Source organism: Phoxinus phoxinus (genome assembly GCF_949152265.1).
Source record: "Phoxinus phoxinus genome assembly, chromosome: 4".
Taxonomy (NCBI): domain Eukaryota; kingdom Metazoa; phylum Chordata; class Actinopteri; order Cypriniformes; family Leuciscidae; genus Phoxinus; species Phoxinus phoxinus.
Window position 1 is genome coordinate 15,941,966 of NC_136879.1, and position 26,150 is coordinate 15,968,115.

Here is a 26,150-nt window from a genome sequence, read left to right on the forward strand (position 1 = left end):
ACGCCGCGTCTGGATATATGAGGTCACAACAGTATTCCTTATTATTTGATCATCTTTTGGTTTATTATTGCTGTCGTGATCACCGGAGAAAAGTACAAAATATCACTTTTAAACAAAATGTTTTCCTGTTTTCAACAGAGAGTAAAATAGCCACAGAGCGACAGAAAAACAGCACTGACTTTTGGCCACCCTCTAATAAGCCTACTTTAAATAAGCCTACTTTAAATAAAAAGACATGTTTGCAATTAAAAGAAAGACTTGGTGACATTAGCGACATGTTTCATTGTCAATAGCTATTTGTATTAAGTTAAAATCAAATTAAATTTGCTGAATTTCACTTGGGCCAATTGAAAAATGTAGATGTGACCATGTCACTAGAAAATTTTAAGTTGGGGAGGATAGAAACTGTATCTCCTTGGACACATAGGGCCATATAAATTGAAAGCAATGGAAGTAGTCAACAAAACACATTTACTCCCCAGACCTTGGTGGAAATTCAAGATTTAAATGAAGCCAACAACATTCCCATTTCTTGTATAATATGAATAATAACCTATTAAAAAGCATGTCCAGTTTACTGCAAACTCATTTTATTACAATTAAATTGTTTTACTTTATTACCTTTCTTATAAAAAACATTTCAAAAATATGCCAGAGGAGTGGTTTAGCCTTTTTATATTTTACTGCTTCAGTTATAATCTTCTAAACGCACCGTTAACAGGAATATAAAAGCTATATAAAAGATGCTTGGTTGACAAATATTGTGTTTTTGTGTAGGTGGGTTTGTCTGGACACAAACCTGGACTCACTGTCAAGTTATCTGTCTCCTCGATTCAGCCCATATAAAGAATTGCTCCAGGGATTTCACAATCTGGCTGCAGTTTCACAACATGTCCAACGAGTCCCGTTTGCATGGCAGAAACAAAGGCATCGCTCACTGTGCGTCTGCTGTTCTCCATATTTCCAGCATCTTGTGTCGAGTGTAATTGAATGCGTTCGAAAATACAGTGATGTCACATTGAATGTGATCAGGAGCGGGTCAGGAAAGCTGATGAAATGATGGTTATTAGACGCTGAGGGGAGTGACTGACAGTCTGACAGATGGACATTTTGAAGGAGACAAGACATGCATCTTTCTCATTTTCATCATGTTATTAACATTTCTCCTGCCTCTCTAGGTCTTTGTTCTTATATCTGACAAATTTTGGTCAAACTCCTGCTTTTATCTGAAACTCTTGACCCTTTTTTTGTCTCCTAAACAGATTATTGACAAGGACACAATTGCTGATCGTACAGTGTTCTTCCTTTCATATGCATCCAATAAAACCAGAAGTGATTGAATGAGTTTGAGAATTCATTACTTCGCACCAGATATGTTACGGTGCGTTGCAGTCGCGAGTCATCGTTTCATTAGCAGTCCTGCTGCATCCATCATTAGCCAATCCTCCTGCCAGTGCTAATGGCCTGTCTGTGGGACTAGCAAGGATCCAAACAGCTGTAACCTGGCTAACCCAATTACTCCCCCAGCCAGAGAGGCTTTGGAAGTCCTCTAGGGACCCTGTCCGCTGCGCTGGCCCTCCCTGCTGGCCGTACATTCACTTCAGGGGAAGTTTGACCTCCTGTGGAGGTCTGCAGAAAGGAGATGCATAGCAAACAAAACCATAAAAATCAATACTTTGTATAGTTGTGCTCAAAAGGAATACAGAGCAAAAATATTAAACCTGATCTGATGCGTTTTAGTTGATCTGATCACAAGTGGATGACGCTAGGTGTTAGCAGGGTCTAAAAAGTTGTGAGCTTGTCCACTTTTGACCACTTCTAGAAGTTGGTGAAAACACATTAGACCGGATTGCTATCATAGAGTAAATGCTCGTGTGGTCAAATGTGTTCAAACAGCCACAGAAGACGCCTACTCTTCGCGTACTCACCTAACGCGTAAACATTATGGGAAGTGCGCTAGCCAGACGGACTTTAAACTTTGCCGGCTGAAGACTTTGTTTGGAAGACGAAAAACATACCAAGCTCAATGTTATCTCACTATTCCTGATTTCTAACACACTCACAAGCGCTCGGCGTGGTATTGCAGCTGTCAGAGCAGAAACAAAAGCCAAGTAGTTTTTTAACTTGAGCGGTACAGTCCCACTTGTTGGATGCCGAGCTACATAGGCCGCAGTCATTCATAGTCGCACTACTAGCTGCTTTACAGGCACATTATGTGTTTATTTGATGTCACAGACACTCAAATTGTCACACTACCATGACAAAAGTTAATAGGCCGTATAACCACAATAATGTCAATATATCAATGAAGCACAGTCATCCGATGCACGCAGCCATGTTTGTTTTCATTAGGCGGCTGAATGGCTGTCATTTACGTTCACTCAAAGAGTGTTTACAGGTACATGATGTGTTTATTTCATCTCACAGACACTCAAATTGTCACAGAAGTACAAAGACAAACGTTTATCGGGCATATAAGCTCAATAATGTCAGTATATCAATGAAGCACAGTCATCCGATGCACGCAGCCATGTTTGTTTTCATCAGATGGCGACATATTACTATACTGAAAAATATATATTTTTAAAATGGCTGCTTACATGACAGCTAACATGGCAGCTCGAATATTTTAAACTTACGTGTGAAAGAGTTAAAAATATACTTTTGAGACATTCAATAAATTAAGTCCACTTGTTTTTCTCAAGGGATATTTTGGTATGTTTTCCCTTAAAACCGATTAGACTCCTTTTGAGGTTTTGATCACCATTCACTTGCATTGTATGGACTAATCTTCATTTGATCTTATGTACAAGAAAGTTATATACATCTAGGATGGTATTAGGGTAAGTAAATGAGTGAATTTTCATTTTTGGATGAACTATTCCTTTAAAAACTGTCTTGAAACCCCCTGGCAACCTCCCACAACTCTCTTTGTGCATTGTGGAGGTACATTTAGTTTAGGCAAGCACAACTCACATTTTCCTATAAAAAAAACATTTAAAAATCTATTCGGTTCTGATTTTAACGGTCTCATCTTGTGGCTTCTCTGGTAATCATATCATGCACATGAGTATCGACTTTAATAACTCAAACTTATCTACTGAGACATCTACCTTCCCTTTGGCTCTGTGCAAACAGCCTCTGAGGTTGACATTGTGCCAAGGACTTCAAAGTAGCAATTTACAGCTAATATTACTGTGGAAGCCAAGCCATTATTATTAAGGCCATGTAACTGGACCTAGTACACAAAAAGCGATTTTTCCTATTATTTGAGCATAATTCATGCTATGTTTAGGCAGGCCGGATGCATCGTGAACTCCATCTATCCTCCCATCCTGTGCTTTTGTGCATGTGCACTGCTCATTTTTCTCACTGCCCAGAACCAGTAAATTACTATGACTGTGTTCAGGCAATCCAATTTCTCTCCAGCGGTGGGCATCGACGCTCAGCAGTAATACAATTCCCCAAAATCACCGGCAACACGCAGGTTCTGAAAAGCATTTTCAGACACAAAGGGAAACAAAGGAAATGGGGAGTCACTGGCTCATATGAGAGCAGAATTGGGGAAGGAGCACCCGGAGCCCTTGAAAGACCCTCTTACACTCAGCTGGAAAAGACTTTGATCCGATCGATGTGTCCGCCAATTCACAGTCAAAAATGCGGCTTTTTACATGTGCTGAATTACTCGTTTCTGATGCGATACCTGAAAATGCGCATAAAAACTGGGTGATGGAAACATAGTGACCGCCCACTTTTTCAGTATTTCCTCATGATTTTTTCCAGAGATGAAAAAAATATTGAATAAAGAGTCTTGAGAGAAACAACAACGGCAATAATAATCACATAATTGGAGCTTTTTCACAAACTTTAAAGCAAAATTGTACACAAGAATGTGTACTTTTTTATGAGGGAATGAACCACTGATTCCAAAGAGTATTGCAAATAATGTGAATGGAATGAAAATATATCAAATATAAAACTTCTGATTTATGGGTGTCAGGATTATGTTGTGTTGTGGCTGTTTACACGACACCGTTTTCAACTAAAAACGTATACTTTTTTATGCGTTTTGGCCATTCATTTACACGACAACATGGGTGCCTGAAACGTAAACTTTTGAAAAACCAAACTTTGGTGTAAACACCAAAAACGGTGTCAAAAAAAACGATGACGTCATGCACATGCGCATTACGTGTTCAATCGTGTTTCATCGCCATCTAATGGTCTGGAAGCAGAATACCGGGTTTTTATTCGTTTTCGCGGATCCGTGTGTATAGGAATCGTTTTGACAATGGTGTCGCCGTTACGCGGAAAAAAAAAACGTCTCCGTTTTAAGCATATCGTTGTCGTGTAAACGTACCCTTAGTTTCATTTCTGTGTGTTTAGCCGCGTTTCCACCGAAATTACCCGGAACAATTTGTCCCAGGAACTTTTTTCCCAGGAAGTTTTTTTGCCCCAGACCGGTTGCTTTCTGCGTTTACACCGCGGTCTAAAGTACCGGGAAGATTATAAACTGTGCGCGTCTGCTCCTCCCAGTCTGCGACGGACAGTAATCAGTTTTGAGCGCCACATTTATAATAAGTATGGAGGAGATTCAAACTGTGCTGTAACGTTAGTTGTGTTTGTGAGGTATTGCGGACATTGAATGTGAGACGGCTGGGATGAACGCGCAGAAAATGTCGTGTTACACAAATACGCTTAATAAAGCCTGAACCTCGTCGTCGTTCCAGCTGGGTTTTTTTTATTAAATTCCATATTTGCAGACAGACAACTCTTAATGCATGAAGCAAAGAACCGCAATAGATTTTTAAAAATGCCGGTTAAATTAGAATGCTGCGTGGAGTCATCCAGTCAAAATGCGGCGTGAACACAACCAATCAGCATGTTCAGCGCACAAGTCCCACCCCCGAAAGTTCCTGAACTTTGAAAAAGTACTACCTCGCGAGCAGGGACTTTCGGAGAGGGAAATATTTACCCGGAACTTCATTTAGACCCTGGTTCCTGCGGTGTAAACACACCGAGTACCACCCCAAAGTTCCTAGTTCCTGGGGAAAGTTCCCGCGGTGGAAACGCGGCTTTTGTTTCTTGTGCTTCAGTTCAAATTAGTCTTAATTGCGTCCTAGTTAGTCTCCTTGGTTACTGATTACGTTCAGCTGTCTGTCATTAAAGGTTGTATCAGCGATTGTGGGTGACGTCACTTCTGTTTGTGTTTGAAGCGAGATCCCAAACAAAAGTTAGCTCGCCCCTCCTTCCCATTTCATGCATCATGAAAAAAGGTCAGCACTAGCAGCTACTCACCTATCCAGAAGAAAGAGTGAAACCTCAGCGTCCGATTTAACATTTTTAAGTTCTTTAAGTTCTCTCCACCTTTCAAAAGCCTTCCCGATAACTATTCGTGTCTTGGAATAAACACGATGGTATTCCCTCGCCCTAATCCTCCTCTTGGGGATTGACTCAGCCACGTTCAATTTATCTTGTTCATTGATAGACGCCGGCTTCTTCTTCAGCTCCGACCTCGCGTGCAGACGTGCACTAGTGCAAAACCTCACAACACCCAGCCCCTGTCGGTGATTGGTTGGAACACTGTTTATTTTGGTTTTGAGTGGTTGGTGAAACCAATTGTTTTTGTGTGCAGATCTCAGAGCCTAGGCTGCCTACAGAGAAGCATTTTTTTGACGGCCTGCTTAAGGGGCGGGCAGCTGGCGGATCGTTCGGAAAGATTAGATGAATGTTATCATTTATTTTTGGGCCTGAAATCACAACCTTTAAGTTTCCCTGTGTATTTATACTCCCCGTTTCACTCAGTTTATGGTCTTTTCTCGTCTTTAGTGTGAGTAGTTAATGTTATGTTTCTCCATGCCTTTGTCAATGTATTCTCTTCGTGTTCATTAAACAAGTTAGTGTTTGATCTTCATTGTCATGATTCTGTTAACTGGCACATCAGTTGTGACAATAGGTCTCGTTCACTAAAGAAATGTGGGAGGGAAATCTGTGTCCAGGCTTTTTCACAAACAAGTTATTATTCATCAACTTTCGTTTTAAAATGTATTCTAAATTTACGGAAAAAAATTAAACAACTTGTCTAAATAATTACAAAACCTCTACAGTTTACATCTACCCCCGTTGACAGCTGCATACACATGTCTGTTATGAAACCCAATAAAAAGGATTCATTTCGTCACAGTAAGAAGACACCGAACATGTCCTGCCATTAGAAAGTGTTTTATGGACGGATATAAATGTGTAAAGTCTTTGTACTTAATTGGTTGTGTTTCGCAGCAGATTAGGATCATGCTGTAACACATTAGTCATATGGTGGGAACATCTTGATGGGTCATCCTTCATTACTCTGGGTGTGAAATGACGCCACATGTGTCTGCTCGTTTCGAGTTGTCTCTATCCTGAAAGCCATTAGATTGATAGAGAAAATGAACACTCGACAGTTTTCCTGTTTTGAATACCATTCAGTTATATGTTTATGAAATGAGGAACAAATCAGGATTTATGAAAATCCCCCTGTAGTCAATAATCATATCCTTTAAAACTCATCTTTGATCACCAAAATTACATAACGTTTTTTTTCCCTTAAATTATTCGTGCCTTAAAATAGCTTGAATGTAACTACACCCTTGCCTAATTTAGTACACGGAGATATATGAATATGTAAATTAGCTCCGCCTCCACTCACTCACACCAGCTCAGAGACCAATAAAAATGTCTACTCTTTTGAAGTAAGCATTAAATAAATATGATATTACTTTAAATGCATGTTATTGCTCTTATCAATGCATGTTTCATATTTTAAAGTCACTATGAAATCAAAATTGATAATTGTTGTTTTTTATGGAATGTCACAGTATTTATTATAAATGATTTATCTGCACACATCATTCTTTTTTAAATGCATGTGCCTCATTATCTTTAATCAAGATAACTTCCCCTCCTTCTTGCATCTCTTTTCTTCTCTTGTCTGATGATGTGTTTACTGGCGTGAGGGCGGGGCAACCTGTCACTCACATGAGATCCACCAATAGCAAACCACAACCATCCAATCAATTCCCCATGGACAAAATCCAGCCCCACATTTTGTATTGTTCCAGAAGTCGGTTCACTCGGATATACGTCACAATAGGAAAGAAACGACTATCACAACTTCCGTTTCATGCCAACTTCAACATAATTTTTTTACCGTATAATTTTTAATCAACATTTGTTTGATTAAAACGAGTGCTACCCATCGAGCCACCGCACTGCTGATAATAACGATTATCAAAACTGATATATGTTTAATTCATCAACTCAACAACTGTTAACAGATCTAAAATGTGTGCAAATTCGGTTCTGAGATAACTTGTGTTTGTTTAAGAAACGTACAGACTAAGAAGTTATACATTAGCAAATTCTTAATCTGGGAATGTAATGCGGCATACAGACAACAGCTTTGTTACATATTTCATTCTGTTTAACTATTTTTCTGTGCATACAGACATTTTATAAATAATTCACAGGACCATTTAAGGAATTACTGGATGCAAGAATGATGCACATGTCTTGAATGAGAATTATGTGCAGCATCATGCTACTTACCATAAAACTTTTTGCACACAGAATAAAGAATCGTTTACGCAATGTTCACGCACACCCACAAAATGTGATTTTTTATTTAAATTTGCAAAATGCATAAGTATTATGAAACATACCTACCTACTTTTACCTCAGTCACCCACACCAGGGACATTTTTACAGAAATGGCTGTTACACAACATGAACTATTATAAGGCTCTGATAATGAATGTCAGATCTGTGCATTTTATATTATTCTACTGTCAAGCAATTTAACACCCGAACACATCACCCTGAAGCTGAACCATTCATGATGTAATACCGCAATATTCAATGTAATGAGCGTCTAGGGCATTTGAATAAATAAACTGTTATGGCACTATCTGAATGATTTGCAAGCATATATGGAATAAAATTACTAGTTTTTTTTTCAGAGTCTACGTTTGATAAATCAAAGTTACATTGGTGAAAGTTTGAGTTTTATATGTTCTGAAGAAAATGTCCATGCTAGGCTGTTGTGGGTATTGACAGTGTTGATATGAAGTTGCTAAAGGTGTTAGCATGTTGCTATGTTGGTTACTTTGATATGAGGTTTATGGTGTGTTCTGGGTGATTTCTTAAAGGGATAGTTCACCCAAAAATGAAAATTAGCCCATGGCTTACTAACCCTGAAGTCATCAGGTGTATATGCCTTTCTTCTTTCAGACTAATACAATCAGGAGTTATATAAAAAAATGGTTCTTCCAAGCTTTATACTGGGAGTGAATGGGTATAGTCCATAAAGCGCATCCATCCATGATAAAAGTGCTCCACGTGTCTCCGGGTTAATAAAGGCCTTCTGAAGTGAATCGATGCGTTCACGTAAGAAACATATCCATATTTAAAACTTCATTGACTAAAATAACTAGCTTCCGGCGGATGGCTTTTTGATAGACTTCCAAAAAAAATATACCCATTGACCGCTTTGCTATTTCCACTAAGCATAGCATATTTTCTTAGCATGATATTTAAACTATAAGTGAAAATAGATTCTTTTTACACTATATAAAAGTAGCAGTTCAGCTAATAGTTGTTAGATGCTATTTGCTTATAAATAGTGTCAGATAGCTATTTGCACCTCAGTATTTAAGTACATTAACAGGATGCAGAGTGTAAATGACTATATTTATTAAAATGATTAAATGGATGGTGCCTTATTGGGACACCAACCCCTAACCCTAACCGATAAACACTTTATTATTAAACATTCGTTAGGCACTTTATTTCCACTTTTCAAATATTTTCTTCATTTTTATTGAAAATAAATGACTTTCCGATCTGATATGTGATGGGAAAAGGGAGAAGAACAAGTTCGGCAAAAGGTGGATTCGAACTCAGTTCAAACGCGCCAAAAGCCAAGTTACGATGATAACTACGATGATTCCAGACGTTAAGATGATTTGCGTCTTTTTTAAAGTCGCCCAGTGGTGAAAATCAATCTTGTTGTTTATCTATGTGGTGTTTTTAATCTGCTTTAAGACAAACCATGTGTAAAATTCATAAGTCGACACCATTGTTGAGTATTTTCTCCTTAAAACTGCATATACTAAGTGAGGCAAGGGTGTAGAGTTACATTCAAGCTTTGTTAAGGCATGAATCATTTTATTTTCAAGGGTGAAAAAAAATGAAAATGTAATTTTGGTGATCAAAGATGAGTTTCAAGGTTAAAATTGTAGACTACAGGGGGACTTTAAATATTGTATGGCCCAACCAGACATTGGTGGGTGGAGTAAGTGTAAATAGCCTGCTCTCCAATACACTTGCCCACATTTTTGCCTGGATTTGAAGAGTCCTAGAAGAGTCAGCGCTAGTTCCCAAAAATCAGAGCCAGTCTGCAGATTGTTGTCAGTCAGAGTTGACAGATTTCACAGAAAATTGGCTAACACTTATTTTGATGGTCTCTTTTAGTCATTCTATTGACTATTCATTCCACCTACATTTCAACTAACTCTTGGAGTATTAGTCGAGTAATTGTCTGTTTAATATCTGCTAATGTTTTATTTTGATGGTCCCCTGACAAACAATCTACTGACTATAAGTAACTTTACAAGTACATGTCAACTTAGGCTATGTTTACACGGAAACGATCTGAAGAGAAAACGCAAAAGTGGCGTTGCGTTATCACTTTTTATTCTGCGTTTAGACGAGCGTTATGGGGGGGAAATCTGCGTGCATATGGTGACGCAAAAGTGTGTGAAATTGGATGTAGTGTGCACTCCCGGCAGCTAGGTGGCAACGTAAAGCACTGAAAGTGAGAGACGCTGACACTGTTTTTCATGTTTAATATGGTAAAGCTGCTGCTTTAACCCACAGTGCTCTTCGCGTCTCTCAAAAATGACAGAATTTTTTGTTTTGTTTTTGTCAATGAAATTAATGCTATATTTTAGTTTGATAATGTTTTGTTATTTTCCTGCACTGGCGCATGCCTGTGACGTAAACACGTACGCGACGCCTTCACTGTCTAGCAGACTTTTGCGTTTTTATAGTTTTTACCCTTTAGACGCGCGACGGTGGAGCGTTTAAGATTTCCACTCTGGAGGGTGGTTTCACTTTTTTGCGTTTTTTAGCCCCAAAAACGCCGTCGCCGTGTAAACGAAAGGCACATCCGATAAAATATTTTTACGTTTTCACCAGCGAGCGTTCTCGTGTAAACAGGGCCTTAGTCTACTTACCCAAACTCTACTAATACTCAACTAATACTCCAATGAGATTTAGTTGACACGTAGGTGGAACGTTTCTTATAGTCAACAGAAGGTCTAAAGGGGACAATCAAAATAAAGTGTTACCAAAAATCTTGTTTTTCAGCTTCTGACTATGATTAGCCAACATCCAGTCTGAGGAAATCAAGCATGTTTGATATTTTGAGCTGGTTTTAGTTTGTGTCTGGAAATAACGTCCGGTAGTGTTTGAGTGTACGATGCATAGTTTTTCTCTGTAACCATTTACAAAGTCGGCAAGTATATTCCAGACTTTACTTGCAAAAGAGTTTTACTGAAGTTTTACTTTAAAGGGCACCTATTATGACATTTAAAATGTTCCTAATGTTGTTTAGGGAGTCCCCAACAACAGTTTTACATGCATGCAATGACAAAAAACACTTTAGTTGTCGTATAATATGCATTTATTTTTACCTGATTTGCTCACCGACTCCCAAATGAATCGCTCAACGACTCATTTTTTCAAACCCCTCCTCTGCGCGACGCTAATCTGCGTTGATTGGTCAAATGACCCAGCAGTGTTTACAGAGATAATACTTATTGTTTAACACGGAGTACAATTATGCTTTTATCAATTAAATCGTGTTATAATAATGATTATAGTCCACTGCTTTGTAGTTTGTAGTAAAAAAAATAAAAATAAGATAAAGAATTTAATGTTATGTTAGCGAGCATAGCCCAGAGTTCATATTGTAAATGCACAATCAGTCTTTGTTTGCGTTAGCCCGATGCATAAACATAACGTTTTTACAAAAAAAAAATGCAGTTACGTTACTACGAGGTATTACTCTATTCTTTAAGACAACTCCGAAAACAACGACAAACACTTCACATATCTCAATACGATTGCCATTAAAGACCTAGAAGCTAAACGGTGCTTACTCAACAAACAAAATCATTATTAAGCATGCTACATAAAACATAAAAGCAAAAATTATTAAAGGGGGGGTACAATGGTGTTTCATGTATTCAGAGTTGTTTACAGTGTTAAAGAGATGGATTCTCATGCTAATAATGGCCAAAGTTTGAAAAGTTATTTTGAACGAATAACAGAGAATTTCTGTGCTGAAAATCATACTTCCGGGTTGCAACACGTTTCGGCTGGTTTTTTTCTATCGTAGATCTAATGACGTAGACCAGAGTGGAACTCCTTATATGAGCATTGCTCTCGGAAAAGCGCGTTCACGCACACGTCGACCAGAGGAGAGAAAGACCGCGCTCATCGACGGGCTACTACTGGAAATCATCATCAGCAGCGCTAAATAGGAATGGTTGATGTCAAGAATGTCTCCAAAAAAGTGTGTTTTGGGATGTGAGGGAAAGTTTACCTTGTTCAGCTTCCCAAAGAACCCAGTGTTACTGGAACAGTGGATGCAGTTTGTATGTTCTGTGGATGCTCCCGCTTGACTCTATAGCTCCGCCCACGCCCAGAATCAAGGACCTCGGCTTTTTCCGGATAGAATCGGAAAGCTGTATTTTTATTTTATAAATATGATGAAACTAAAGACTTTTTGGAGATATGAAGGACGCACTATTACTCTATAGGTACTCAAGATTAACATGAGATTGACTGAAACTAAGTATTTTACCCCCCCTTTAACAAAACACTGACTGGAGATGTGTTTCAAGATCAATGTATTGATAAAGTAGATATTTAATTATTTTGTATAAGGTTTTTGAACTGGCACCAGGGAGCTCATTGCCACTTTTTTATAGTAGGACATTATAAACATTGAACAGGAAATTGCATTCAAATCTGTAATTTGCTGTTGTAAATATGTAAAAACAAAACATATAATTAAAAAAACATGTAAATAATATGTTTTATCGTATTTATTCAATATCATTATGTTTTTCATTGCATTCATTAAAATTTGGTTGGTAAATTGTCATGAAAATAATATCACAGTGCAAATAAATGTTCTACAATATGACTTAAAAGCAAGACACCCATTTATTAAATATAAATATTATACATAAATGTTATGTTTAAATATGTCAATGAGGTATTATCGAATTAAATATGTGCTAATTTGCATACATTTCCAGAACAGAAATCTGAACATTGGATAAAGCCATGTTGTTTCATTTTGTTGTGATTTTAGAGAGAACATTTTTGTTATGGTTTTTGGGCAGAAAATACAGTCAGCATTCAGAAAGAAATGTTAGATTGTGCCAAAATGTTAGATCGGATGAATCTCTGCCTCAGAAATATCAGGTATATTAGATTCGACCCCGGGCGCCGAATCCCTGCCAGAAGATATTTCTTCTATCAGTCGGAGAGTATAACTGAGAAAGGTTACTGAATAATCTTAGTTGCGTATGTTTCAATCCTCTGACTTCGTCTGACCAGTAAAATTCCAACAAGTGTTATTTATACCAAAGCAATGGAAAATCACTGCTTCACAACATCGTCCTGTGAGGTTAAAAACCTTGAAATGGAGACGAGCATCCCTTCAAGCCGTACAATCATAAGATTAAAAAACAATAGCAAGCATTGCAAGTAAAATAAGTCATAAATACAACATAAAATAAACATAAAATTACATGAATAAATAATAATAATGATTAAATAATAAATCAAATGACAACATAAATGACTAATGATTATAAAATAAAAAATATAATGGATGATGGAAGAGCCGGAGGATGAATTTCTGGTCACCATGCAAAATGTTCGTCCTGCCCAAGTTTGTGAGATTATTATTTTGTATAGTGGGTCGCTGAAGATCTTGTGGTGGCAGACTTCTCAAACTCAATGAGAAGTTGTTGAAGACTGCATTAATCATGCAGGGCAATGGCATTGACCATCTCACTCCTGAACATAGGATGAGCACTATTAGGGTTGGCAGGGACACAGGTCAGGTTTAGGAAGTATCCCCCATCGACAAAGGCCAGGACAATCCCCACACTTTTTCTCAAGGCACTGACCCCGTCAGCACTGTAATGATGAAGATCCAGATGTTTCTTTAACAAATGGCAGTGATTGCACACCTTGGACCCATCAACTTTACCAAGAAACATGTAATGAAGTCCAGCAGTTATGTAGCTCACATCAGCTCATTGAACCACAATGCCATCAAAATCATAACTGTAATGGAGTGACTCACTGGCATCCTCTACTATAGAGGCAAAAAGTGGAACCTGGACTCAATCGTCCCTAAGAAATTCTTCTGTGTGTCTGAAGCGAAAGTATGACTTCAACAATCCATTCGTGTTTTCGCTAGAAGCCACATCAAAAGCATCTATTTCTGAAGCATCAGACACAAGCTTTATGCTTATAATGTATTCACCAACCCGAAATCTCAAATATTTACAACAAAAAAACACACAAAATAATAAACAAGGTAGAAAACAGGAAACCATCAGTTACATCAGTCATCAAACCAGAATAGTTAAGCGTTTGGGGAATCTGGACTGGAAAAGTTAATGATTAATCTTAGCTGATGGTGAAGCCGACAAGTCTTGGTAATGGATGAAAAATGTCCTTGCAAAAGTCCACACATTTAATTTGATAATCCCAATGTTTCAGATAGGAAAGGTGTCCTCCAGTCTTCCACAAATGTAATCCAAACCCTCTAGTGCTCACATAAAACGTCCAAGCGTCATAATCCAAGCGCCAAACCACAAAGCAGAAAGTTAGCGGAAGCAAGTACTTCCACCGAGGTCAGAAAGCACAGGAATAAAAAGGTCCATCTAAATAGACAACGCTGTCACAATGAGCATGAATAGCCTAATGCTCATCACATTCAATATCATGGTTATACATTAAATACATGTACACTCTGGTTTTGGTAATATTTATAAAGAAAACATACTACTTACTGATTGACCAAAAAGGAAACACATTCCTCAATCATAGGACCTTATAAAGTCCAACAGAAGAGCCCCAAGGAAGCCATTGCTTCCTCTATCCACATGCTTGCTTACTTCTTCAGGTATAGTACCTGGCTAAATACTCATCTATAAAGATGATTAGCGGCCCCTAATGGTGTAGAGAAATATAACCGCTAAGGTAACAGAGTTAAAGCTGTTACAGTTTCAATTTCGTTTTCAATTTGTGGTTAAATCAACACAATCCACAGAAAAACAGCTTCATTTTCATCCGTAAAACACAAATTAAACAAACTAGGTTTGTCACACTACACTAATCCTAACCTTAACCTTTTCATTATTGATGTTATTCACCCTTTGAAAGATCGCTGATATGTTTAGTTTTAAGTGCAGCAGTGGCTCAGTGGTTAATGTAGGTTGTCTACAAACCAGGAAGGTTGGTGGTTCAATCCCTGGTTCCACTTGACCAAGTGTCGAGGTGTCCATGAGCAGGTTGTGACCAACTAATTGAAACTGAAATTAAATTCATACACCGACGGCGGTGTCAGCCGTGCAAGGTGTCATCCAGCGTGTCGGGAGCAGCTTTGCACGGCTGACACCGCCGTCGGTGAATGTGAGGCAAAATGTAAAGCGCTTTGGTGGCCATTGGGTCTCTGAAAGCGCTATATAAATGCAGTCCATTTACCATTTAATTTCAGTTTCAATTAGTTGGTCACAATCCACTAATACACGTGTTATTACAATACAATTAAGCTTAAACAGGCACTAACCTTTCCATTTTTCCTTCAATTCAGCCCTACAAAGAAAGATTATAATTGTACTATATTTTATTTTATTTTTTATTCTAAACTGTTTTAATTATTCTTATTGCTTTAGATTTTTTCTTCTTCTATGTAAAACACTTTGAATTACCATTGTGTATGAAATGTGCTATATAAATAAACTTGCCTTGCCTTGCCTAATAATTTTAAGTCAACGGGTTTCCTAATTTTTTTTTTAGTTAAGTCAACTGATCACTTTTTACAGTGTCACTCCCTTTTTTTGCGTATTCGATTATTTAAATGAGTTACATTGTGACTTCACAATTGTGATCCAGAAGAAGCACGTTGTAGTCCCAATAAGTTGTTTGTTGTAGTTTGAAATGTGTTTTCTTTCTGAGACTATATCCCTTTGGAATGGACTTAGAGCTTCGTAGCCTTACAGATCTGTGTTTTGCTCAAACAGCAACTACTGTTACACACTAACTAAAGTTGAAAAAGTGGAAAGGCATAACAGGACCCCTTTAAAAGAACCATTTTTTCTTAGTGTGAAGAACATTTTAACAACCTAATATTCTATAAAGAACCTTTTGTTCAATAGACTGTTGAAGGTTCTTCATGGAACCATCGATGTCAGTAAAGAACTTGTGTTTCTTTAAGGGTGGATTATGGCCATAACATGTTATGTGTAATTCAGCCATACACTCTCCCGAACTCAGCACATATTTGAGTCTTTGTCGTGTTTTAATGACCTGTATTGGATTGAATCAGCAGTTTAGTTAAGTCCTTGTGTCTATTCACACAGACACACACACACACACACACACACTCTCTAATTCTTCATAGCCCCCTCCTCTTCCTCATATCCATGACTACTGCCTCACTTACTGTCTCCCTCTCCATCTGTCTCATTCTTTCTCGCCCTGTGAGTTTTGCTGATGCCGCTTTTATGTCTTGCAAGATGTTTGGGTGGAGCGTTTCTCCTGCTATCATTAATGGGTCTCAGAAGAATTGCTGTAGACATCCTTTCCATTGATTAAAATTTTATCCTCTTGTAATGTAAATCATCACCGACAATCACATCCCAACATGCGGGTGAAAACACTAATCAGAGTAGACATCCGATTTCTCCTCAGTGCAGCAATGCAGGCAAAAATACATTTCTAACTAATGTGCAAAAAGTGCAATTAATTGCCATGCATAAATGATGAAAGATATTTTTTTTGACCACATCCATCTGCATTTTTATTCTTCCTAGGCACCGTTGTTTATTGTAGATAGCAAGGAAAAACTGTGCGATACACAGTTGTATCACACAGAGTGCTAATTTGGTCTGTTTCTATGGAAATGAGCGAGGCTGTATTGAGAGCAAGAGTAGGTTGTTACAATAAAGATGTCTAGTTTTGAGGCCAGACAGTTAAGAATTGTTCACCAAAGAGTAAAGACTGTTCAATAAAGAAATGCGTGTTAAGTGGGAGCAAAACAAAGAGGGGCTCATTAAAACTCAGGCATCTTAAGCTTGTTTACTGCACTTCAATACATTGAGGAATACTCTTCCCCATCTTAAAAAAAAAAAAAGGCAACAATATGGTCAAAAGGCATTAGCAAATCTTTAAATACCAAGTACATAAATTCCATTGCATATAGTAAAAAAAAGACAACCTAATACATACATGCACTTTCTCCTACTTTATTTAGCCAATTTGATCTTTCCTTAACTGCACAGACTCTCCTTTAACAAAGTTTTGAGTCATTTTTAGAAAAAGATAGTTGCAGTTTCATCGGGCAGAAGTCAGCTTCATAGGCCGTTCCGTTACAGTTACAAAGATCACAGCAATTACACCCTACACCAAAGTCTAAGCTACGTCATTGCTTCAGGTTGAAAGATTCTGATTTGCTAAGAAATAGATAAACACACATTTTCCACACATGGACAGATAGACTGAAGCATATCTCCTTCGATTAGGCGGCAGACACTCGGACCCTGAAGTTAGGCACGTCGTGACCTTCTAGGTCGCTGATCTGGGTTTCTGGGTGCCAACATGTTGAAGAAAACAAGTCAGACAATCACCAATAATGTTACTTGTTCCTTAACCTGTAACCAGGAATACTACAGTAACACACACACATACACACAGCTTCTTCAAGGTTGGATTTGGTCGGGCTCTAACGATAAACAGGAGACTCTTCTCAAATCATCAAGATAACATGTTTTTTGTCTCAATGAGGGACACTTTAATCTAAGTAAAGACTTTAGCTTAGAAATGGTCACTTAAACTATTGGTTCCAATGACCCTTGTGACCTATAGTCGTCATGGTGAGCTAGAAGAACAGATGGGTTATTGGATATACATATATTACAGACGTTTAAAGAATACATGAAAGAACATTTTCGATAATCACACTGGTAACTTCTTAACGAAGTCAAATCTCATACGACATCTAAAAATAAAATAAAATCCGACATACTCTTTTACTGGCCCCGGGCCATCGGGCCATTGCTTATGTCGAGCCCTGATCAGTCATTGTCTGCAGTATTACAAAAGCCAATGGAAAAATCCTATTGTGTTTTTGTCGAAACAACCAGGGTTATGCTAACTTCCGGGTCGACCTAGAAAAATACGTCATCGTGGTATACTCTATTTAAGATACACCCACGCCTAAAATATAAGTAAAATGAGGAGGTATATCTTCATGTCTATGTAGGCGATTCTTGGCCAGTATAAGCTGCCATGTGGACCAGACTGAATGCCACTGGTCAGAAAGTCTGTCTGCACCAGACTATCATTTTGTGACATATCTGTTTGAGTCACTGCTTGACAAGGATCCTCTTCAAGCTCACTAAAATCCTCCAAGGGCCTTTATTGGAATTCCGCGATCCAGCGGAGCGCTCCGGGAGCCGTTTTCAATTGTATCTATAAGTGCTTTCTTGTTTCTTCCAATCTCTTTCCCCAGACAGATAAAATAACCAACGGAGAAGAGACTTGTGGTTCTTGTTGGTGCTCTCATTGCAATTATCACCGAAATTGAATTCTGCTGTTTTCCGAGATCCCCAGTCGGAAGCTGAATAGGCATCTACACATGATAGGATTTCATCTTTAGGCTACTGAAGATTAATAATCAAAGCAGAATGACACCACATTTCTAAATGCCTCATAATTCTTCATTAGGGGCTTATTTAATGGGCAAGGCATTTTGAAAGGCAATATATATTAATAAACATACACCATGTGAGAGCAATCATTTTAATTACAATCATTTAATTAAACTCATTAAAATAGTTTCCTATGTGGAAAAAGTTGGTCTCAACAACAACAAAATGTAATTCATAAAATTACGCTTCGTCAGATATTCTAATTCTAAATGACGCCATTTTTCCAGAGTAAAGCCAATTTATTCAAGGAGAGAACAGGTGTGTGAGATAAATTAGAAATTTCTTCACTAATAAAGGAATGCTAATGGTGTTCTAATGGATTTTCTGTCATAATCTGGAGCAATTCTAAAGGATTCTAATGAGAATCCCACAGGAATCACTTCCAGTCTGTCAGAATTTCCGTTTATCCAGGATCTTAATTGATGCTTAGAGGAAGGAATTTCCATTTACAGTCCTGTACATTCCTATAAGACTTGAAGGGAGTGTATGTCCTCGTGTGGGTTTTATCATCATGATTTCCAGAGGAGTGGGTGGATACACCACTTTTTAATAATTGCTTCCTGGGAATTTTCAGATTTTATGAGAAGCAATCATCTCCCTCACGTCTTTTTTGCAGTTGAGAGGCTGCAGGGTGCTGGAGCCTAAAGATAAATGCTGGCTTTTCAAGTGGTTCCTCAACCTTCAAACGCCCCCTTACTCCATTTTGTTCACTCTTAACAGCTTTCACGGACAGACAGGCATGATGAGAGAGAAAATCTTTATCTAGTGTTTCTTCAACTATGGACCCTTATCAGTTAACAGCCATAAAATAGTTATCGGCTTATCGATAGAAGACAGGATTTAAAGTCGCCCAGTGGTGAAAATCAAGTTTATTTATGTCTAAGTGTTGTTTTTAATCTGCTTTAAAACAAACCATGTGCAAATTCATAAGTCAACACCATTGTTGAGTATTTTCTCCTTAAAACTGCAGTGAACCAAAGACTCAAAAACACGTTTTGAAATCGCTGGTGTTTCTGACTTCTCAAACTACCTTGTAACCAATCAGATCAACGTGTGATCGTCAACGAGTGGATCTCTGAGCTGGTGTGAGTGAGTGGAGGCGGGGCTAATTTGCATATTCATAGAACCACATATACTGAATGAGTGTAGTTACATTCAAGCTATTTTAAGGCATGAATAATTTTATTTTCAAGGAAAAAACTTTAAAATTTAATTTTGGTGATCAAAGATGAGTTATAAGGGATACAATTATTGACTATAGGGACTTTACAATTTTTTTTATAGAAAACGATTATTTCGGCTGGCAGAAATTGTAGTGAATTCATTACTTGTATAAAAATAAATACAAATATGAAAGCATACTTAAAGTATACCTCCTTCATCATATAGTTGACTTTTTCCTTAATGTATCCCAGTACAGTTTTATCATGTTTCCCTAACAAAAACATGATATTACCCTATTTATATGGACACTTCATAGACAATGGCCTAATTTAACCAACATACAAAACCACTGATTGAAAAATCGAATTATTTTTTACTCAAAAAAAGCTTTTAGTTAATAGTAGGCTATACAACAATGGCCTAATTTAACCAGCATTCAAAACCGCTGATTGAAAAAGCAAATCATTTTTTTTTCTCAAAAAAGCTTTTAGTTAATAGTAGGCTATACAACACTTGTGACAATTTCCTCATGTGACAGCCAGTCCAGGCCTTCCCTACATATAAAAGAAATGGTCAAATTGATGTGAAACCTTTAAATCTGAATACTGCAACAACAACAACAAAAAGCAATAACCCACTGTACCATAAGTCAAAGAGATCTAAATTTAGCCACAGTCGGATCAATGCAGGGCCACTGAGGAAGCAGATCTGGCGCTCGTCTCTGCGGTTGAACAGTCAGCATCTCTGAGCTCAGCACTAACCTCTTTTGTTTCATGTCAGTGTCGAAGAGAAGTCGGATGGGGAAATGCAAGCATTTTAGCATTTGGGTTGTATAATCCTAAAAGAAAATGAAAGAATTGCAGTGCTTAATTAGCTATAATGCAGGAGGCCTCTTTGAATTCAGCTCCTTTCACAAAGTATTCCCAGTGCAATCGAGAGAGGAAAACACCAATACTGTTGACACTGACAGATTGCCACTGTAGTCTGGAGACATGCTGCCTTGTCTTGCTGGGTAATTATGCCTTCTCTCATTTAGTTTCCCTCCAGCAAGACTAAATGTGTTTGGGAGAGAAGCATATCAAGTAACATCAGTCATGACTGTCATCGCTAAGGGATGGTTTCATCATATCAAGCTAGCTGTGGTTATGTCATCGCTTCAGGGATCATTGGTTTCTGCATTTTTCATGTTGATCATTCATCCTGTGGTCATATATGGTGTCTCTATTAGCATTGCACATTTATCATTCATTCCAAATATTTTGATCAACTCATTTTTGTGTGAGCTGGAAGTTTTCAGTGTTGAAAGGCATCAAGTAAGGCACGTCCGAATCCAATGTTAGCTTCACTTCCTGAGATGCCGTCATCTGATTGATTTTTGAAGGCAGCATAGGTGTATCCTTCACTGCCTTTGATATCCCACAATCCTGTGCTTTCCATTCTGTGACAGTTGAGCTACAAAATAACGATGGCGTCTGAAAGTTGTACGTTTTTTTACCGTTTTCCACTTTTGATGTTATTTCTGGCGAGAAATCACCATTGTAGTGATTAAAAATTAGCTTAGTTATCACTAAAACTAGCTCTGTTTTGTTGTAGATCATTAAACTGTTACGCTGCCTTAGAAGTCTGTCCGAAATCTGTTTCATGAGGCATCTTTGTGCGCTATGTTGATCAAAATATATCATACTGGTTCTCTGTTTAATAATCTTACCCTCCAAAACTTCTAGGCATTAGTTCCTTGCATACGCCATTACATGCAAAATGGTTGAATCAGTTGTCATAATCTGTCAAACTATGTTTGATATGCATTTCTATTAGACTTTTTTGGTAAATGTGTCCTGAACTGATGAATTATAAAGGTGAATCTTGACTTTCACTAATGACAGGGAATGTAAAGCATTAGATCAACCAATGATCAACCAGTTCTTTATAATAGCTCAGAGATACATCTCATGAACCTTCGATTTGCAAGCATAGACAGAGAAACACAGTGTTAACACAGTGGATCGGGGTCAACATCCGGGAAGAAGGCGAAGAGGGGTAAGGATGTGTGATGGAAGGGTTGGGAGGCAAAACAGAGGAAGAGGTAGAAGAGGCAAAGGACGTATAGGCACTTTTCAGATAAAATGAGGGACACTATTGTGGACCATGTTTTCAATCATGACCTTACTACGGCCAAGGTAGCTGGTCAAAAGATGCAGCCTAATGTAGGGGAAACAACCATGTCCTCAATCGTTCAGACGGTTTGTAGACTGAACGGGGATGTAATCCAATAATGTGCACTTTACCTCATAAAAGTAAAACACTTGCATTTTACATTATACATCATACAGATATACAGTGTAACACACATGGATGGATGGATGGATGGATGGATGGATGGATGGATGGATGGATGGATGGATGGATGGATGGATGGATGGATGGATGGATGGATGGATGGATGGATGGATTGGTTGGTTGGATGGTTGGTTGGTTGGTTGGTTGGTTGGTTGGTTGGTTGGTTGGTTGGTTGGTTGGTTGGATGGATGGATGGATGGATGGATGGATGGATGGATGGATGGATGGATGGATGGATGGATGGATGGATGGATGGATTTATGGATGGATGGATTGATTAACTATATTTAATGGTGTCCTGAAGGTCAGAAATCAATTTAAATGGAGATACTCTCATCAGAAAATGCTTCCTGATATCTGACTGAGCAGCACAGCAGCAGGTTTCTGATTTAGATAATGTAATTTATTTTAACACACCTGGAACGCTGTACATTATTTCATCAGCACACATTTAGGTGTTCTTGTATGGTCGTGACTGGTGTAAGCACATGGCTTCTGTCGTGTTTGCCCTCCTTGTTATCACTCCCTCGTTACCCTCCTTATTTCCTTCCCAATTTAGAAGCCTTTAAACTATACAGTGTTCAACTAAAAACGGAAAACATTTTAAGCGTTTTGTCTGTTCATTTACATGACAACAGTGTTTTGGTGGCCTGATAACGCAAGCTATTGAAATCAAGTTTCAAAGTGCACGTTTTTGAAAATGATACTGTTATCGTCTCCACTTATCGTAAACCACAATTTTTTTTTTTTTTTGAAAACTGTTATACATACAGTATGTATTACATGGGATCGTTTTGACAACGTTGTCGTTTGTCCACGAAAAAAAGCAAAAGGAAAACTTTTTTGTCTTGTGCTGGATCGTCGCCGAACGTTCCCCATCTTTGTGGTGTTTTGGCACTTAATAAAAAGCCCTACTCTGCATTCGAGTCCTCGCCAAAACCTGACAATACATTTGTCTTGCTAGTTTACATTTAGTTTACAGAAGATTCTGAGGTTGATTAGCTTTTAAATATCACTTTTATTTACTTTAAGCTAAAAAAAAATCACTCAATGTGCTTTATGTCAGTGCAATTTCAAGCACAGAAATGTTTTTATGCGTTGTTTAGTTTAGTGTAGTAATATCCCATCTCACAGGAAAATGTCACCAATTTACGAGATGGAGATTTCGTATGAATACATATGATGTGACTTTCAATCGTGCAAAAATGTGTGAATGAGATTGTAAGAATTCCTATGAATTAACCATGAATCAACCAATCTATCGATCTATCTAAAATATAAGCAATAACGTAGGCTACGAGAGGCTGTGCTGTATCGTGAATAGGTGACTTGCCTCGAGTACCTTATTGCTTTTATAAAACGATTACCACACAATACAACTATTTAAGCCGAAAAATATGTATCTATGCAACTTTCAAGAAGTAAAATCATTAAAAGCCTTCCTTCCGCTGGAAAAAATAGTCCCTGAACGTAAACAGCAACAGAAGTTATACGTTGTTTCGCCAATAAATGGCGGCAAAGACTGTCTTTATGAGTGAGTCAGTCAGTAGAGAAGACTTTTACATTGATAGGACTCAAACTTGTGATCACAGAGAAGGAAGACGCAACTGACAGATGACTATGGGCACGGGAAAACCCATAGACAGTATATAAGGGAAAACCCCTTAGGCTAACTGTTATAAGGACAAGATAAAGCAAGCTGATATTCATGCAAGCTACACATTCAAACTGATTTTTTTTTATTATGAATATAGGGCTGACCTAAAGGAAAATGCTATGTCTACTGTAAATGCAGGTACACTTGCTTACTCGATCTCTCACAATACTCGACTATAGCTTCAATTAACAATATCGATGAGATCAAACATGTGTTTAAGTTGCTAAGAGCGGTTGCTAGGGGTGTTGTGTAGTGATACATAGAACCGTTGGGTGAAGCGGTCATAGCCGTGTTTTATTCACTGATTGACCAATCAGAATCAAGGATTGGAACTAACCAAAATGTATTTATTTATTTATTTACTTACTTACATGCTTAATTCGTGGGGTAACCTACTCTCCTGGCAAGGCCAGCAAATAAAGTCCTTAATGTTGAGAGCTGCAGTCCGATTGGCGTTCATTCCACTTTCCTCACTGTTACTGCATGCAAGGCCGACTGTGGTGATAGATTCGTTCAGGAAAACCCTTTATTGGCCTTGACATTTTGATGCAGATGTCCTCCTTGTGTTATGATGTGGTTTGACTGTGATGAATCAGCAAACAGTTTCATTATGTGGGATGAAATAGCTAATGCACAGAAGACGTATGGATGGAAACTGTTTGTTTTTTTACTTTCAGATTAATTACAGTCATCCAATCTCAATCTTCTTATTCATACCGAATATTGAATTCACACACTAATGTGATGTGGGCAGAGAGAGCCGTTACGTGTACAATGTGCTGCCAATGGCTGCGGCGGCCCACACACAATGAGACATAGAGAGGAGAGTGGGCTGTGTAGTGGGCACAAGTTTGGCACGGCGAACAGTGTCGAACACACAGGTGTATTTACTCGAACGCTCTCTGATTGGCTGGAGGGGAGGCGCAAAGATCTCCCACATCTTCTGTTTGTTCTTTTTTTATTTTTTTTGTCAGTGGTATTACACTAACCGCTGTGCTCTAACGCTCAACTGAAGAAGAAATGAAAACAACGAGAAGAGATGAGAGGAGATATTGTTCTCTACCCAGCGGTGCTCCTCTGTCACTTTTGTTCATGTCCCACACAAAGTGGATATTGCAGCAGTCAAGCAATTAGCCTTTTCACATAAATAGAGGGATGATAATTATTTGATTTGTGAAGGGTGATTGAATCCAGGCTCCCAAGTATAGTTTAGACAGCTGACAGCTGGGCTTTATATGCTACACCTCTGACAGGAACACACCAGCAGCGGCATTGTGTTTCTGGATCAGAACTGAATTGAGAATGCCCTTTAGACTTCAGTTCAATTGCTGGATTTGAATTGGGTAGCAAGCATACGGAAGCTCGTTTCCTCGAAGTCTAAGGAATAAATAATACAATAAAAAAGGTAATTACGACTTTCCACAATTTCGTCGCAATGAGAAAAATGTCAGAATTACGAGTTATAAACATGGAATCGCGAGAAATAAAGTCTGAATTTCTGGATATAAACTTGGAGTTTCAAGGAAAAAGTTAGAATTGCGAGATAAAAAGTCTGAATTGTAAGATATAAACTTGCAATTAAAAAAAGATTCAAACGATATCTTACAATTCAGACTTTTTTTTCAGAAATTCAGAGTTTATATCTAGCAATTAAATCTTCATTTCTCACAATTGTAAAATATAAACTTGCAATGGAGGGTTATAAAGTCCGTATTGCAAAATATAGGGCCCTATCATACATCCGTCGCAATGCAGTGCCAGCGCCAAGTTTTTGCTAGTTTCAGCCTGACGCAGTTATCATTTTCACGTCCTGCGCCACGTTTTTTAAATAGCAAATGTATTTGTGCGGCCATAGGCTGCTAGTCTGAAAACAAGGTGTTTAGGCGCATTGTTTGCACATTGCTATTTTGAGGCAACTGGCGCCATTGACCAACTGAAACCTGGTCTAAAGGTTTTTTTGTTTTTTTTTAAAGAGCGCGTTAGTAATGTGCGCCTAATATAGGCACTTTGTCCCATGTAGATGGTCTGCTTGCCCGCTTTACTGTAACCTCGCGCACAACAGAGCCGTTTCCTCGCTATAGAAGAGTTCCGTTTTCCCCGTCAATAAACTAGCAAAAGTGGATTCGGCACTTGCGCTTTAGATCATGCACTTCGATTTAAAATAGGGCCCATAAACTCTTAATTCTGAGGAAAAAAGTACAGTTATAAAGCGAGTTATAAATTTGAAATGACAAGAAAAAAGGCTGAATTGCGAGAAATAAAGTGAGAACTCACAGTTGCGAGAAAAAAAGTAATTGTGAGATAAAAAGTCACAATTACTTTTATGCAATTATTAAAACGCGAAAGGCGAAAATAAGCTTCCCTACAAACAGAATGCAGAATTGCTATTTGAATTGGATTACAGTAAAAATTATAAGAAATGTATAAAACGGTCTTTTTTAAATAGAAAAGATAGATTGTCAAGAAAAACTTGTTTGCTTGTCTGTTTGTGTGAAATGTTTGAAAAAAAAGTATTGGAAAATATTTTGACGAATTGAAGATTTATAGGCCTTACGGACAGACAGATAGATAGATAGATAGATAGATAGATAGATAGATAGATAGATAGATAGATAGATAGATAGATAGATAGATAGATAGATAGATAGATAGATAGATAGATAGATAGATAGATAGATAGATGTTTCGTTTCCGACACTCACTGTAAGCGGTCGACCAATCACAACAGCTTGAGCCATCTGACCAATCAGAGCAGATTTGTCTCTCATAAAGGAGGGATTTAGAGAAACTGAATCTTTTATCGAACCCTTTCAGACACTGTGAGAAAAGAGGTGATGTGCAATGTTTATTATGAAAAATTGTACTTTTTTTTTTTTTTACCATAATGCATCTAGAGACCTCCTTAAAGGGTACCCCGATTAGTGCAG

The 26,150-nt window shown here is 38.0% G+C and overlaps 1 protein-coding gene across 1 annotated transcript in view; it reads right to left on the reverse strand.

The window, feature by feature from the left end:
• The window catches only part of LOC306997178 (uncharacterized protein), a 230,629-nt gene extending 204,479 nt beyond the window's left edge, over positions 1 to 26,150 (reverse strand). Inside the window, exon 1 of the mRNA XM_079610330.1 lies at positions 26,137 to 26,150. The gene's annotated coding sequence lies outside the window, so the exon portion shown is untranslated. The remainder of the gene's footprint in view (positions 1 to 26,136) is intronic.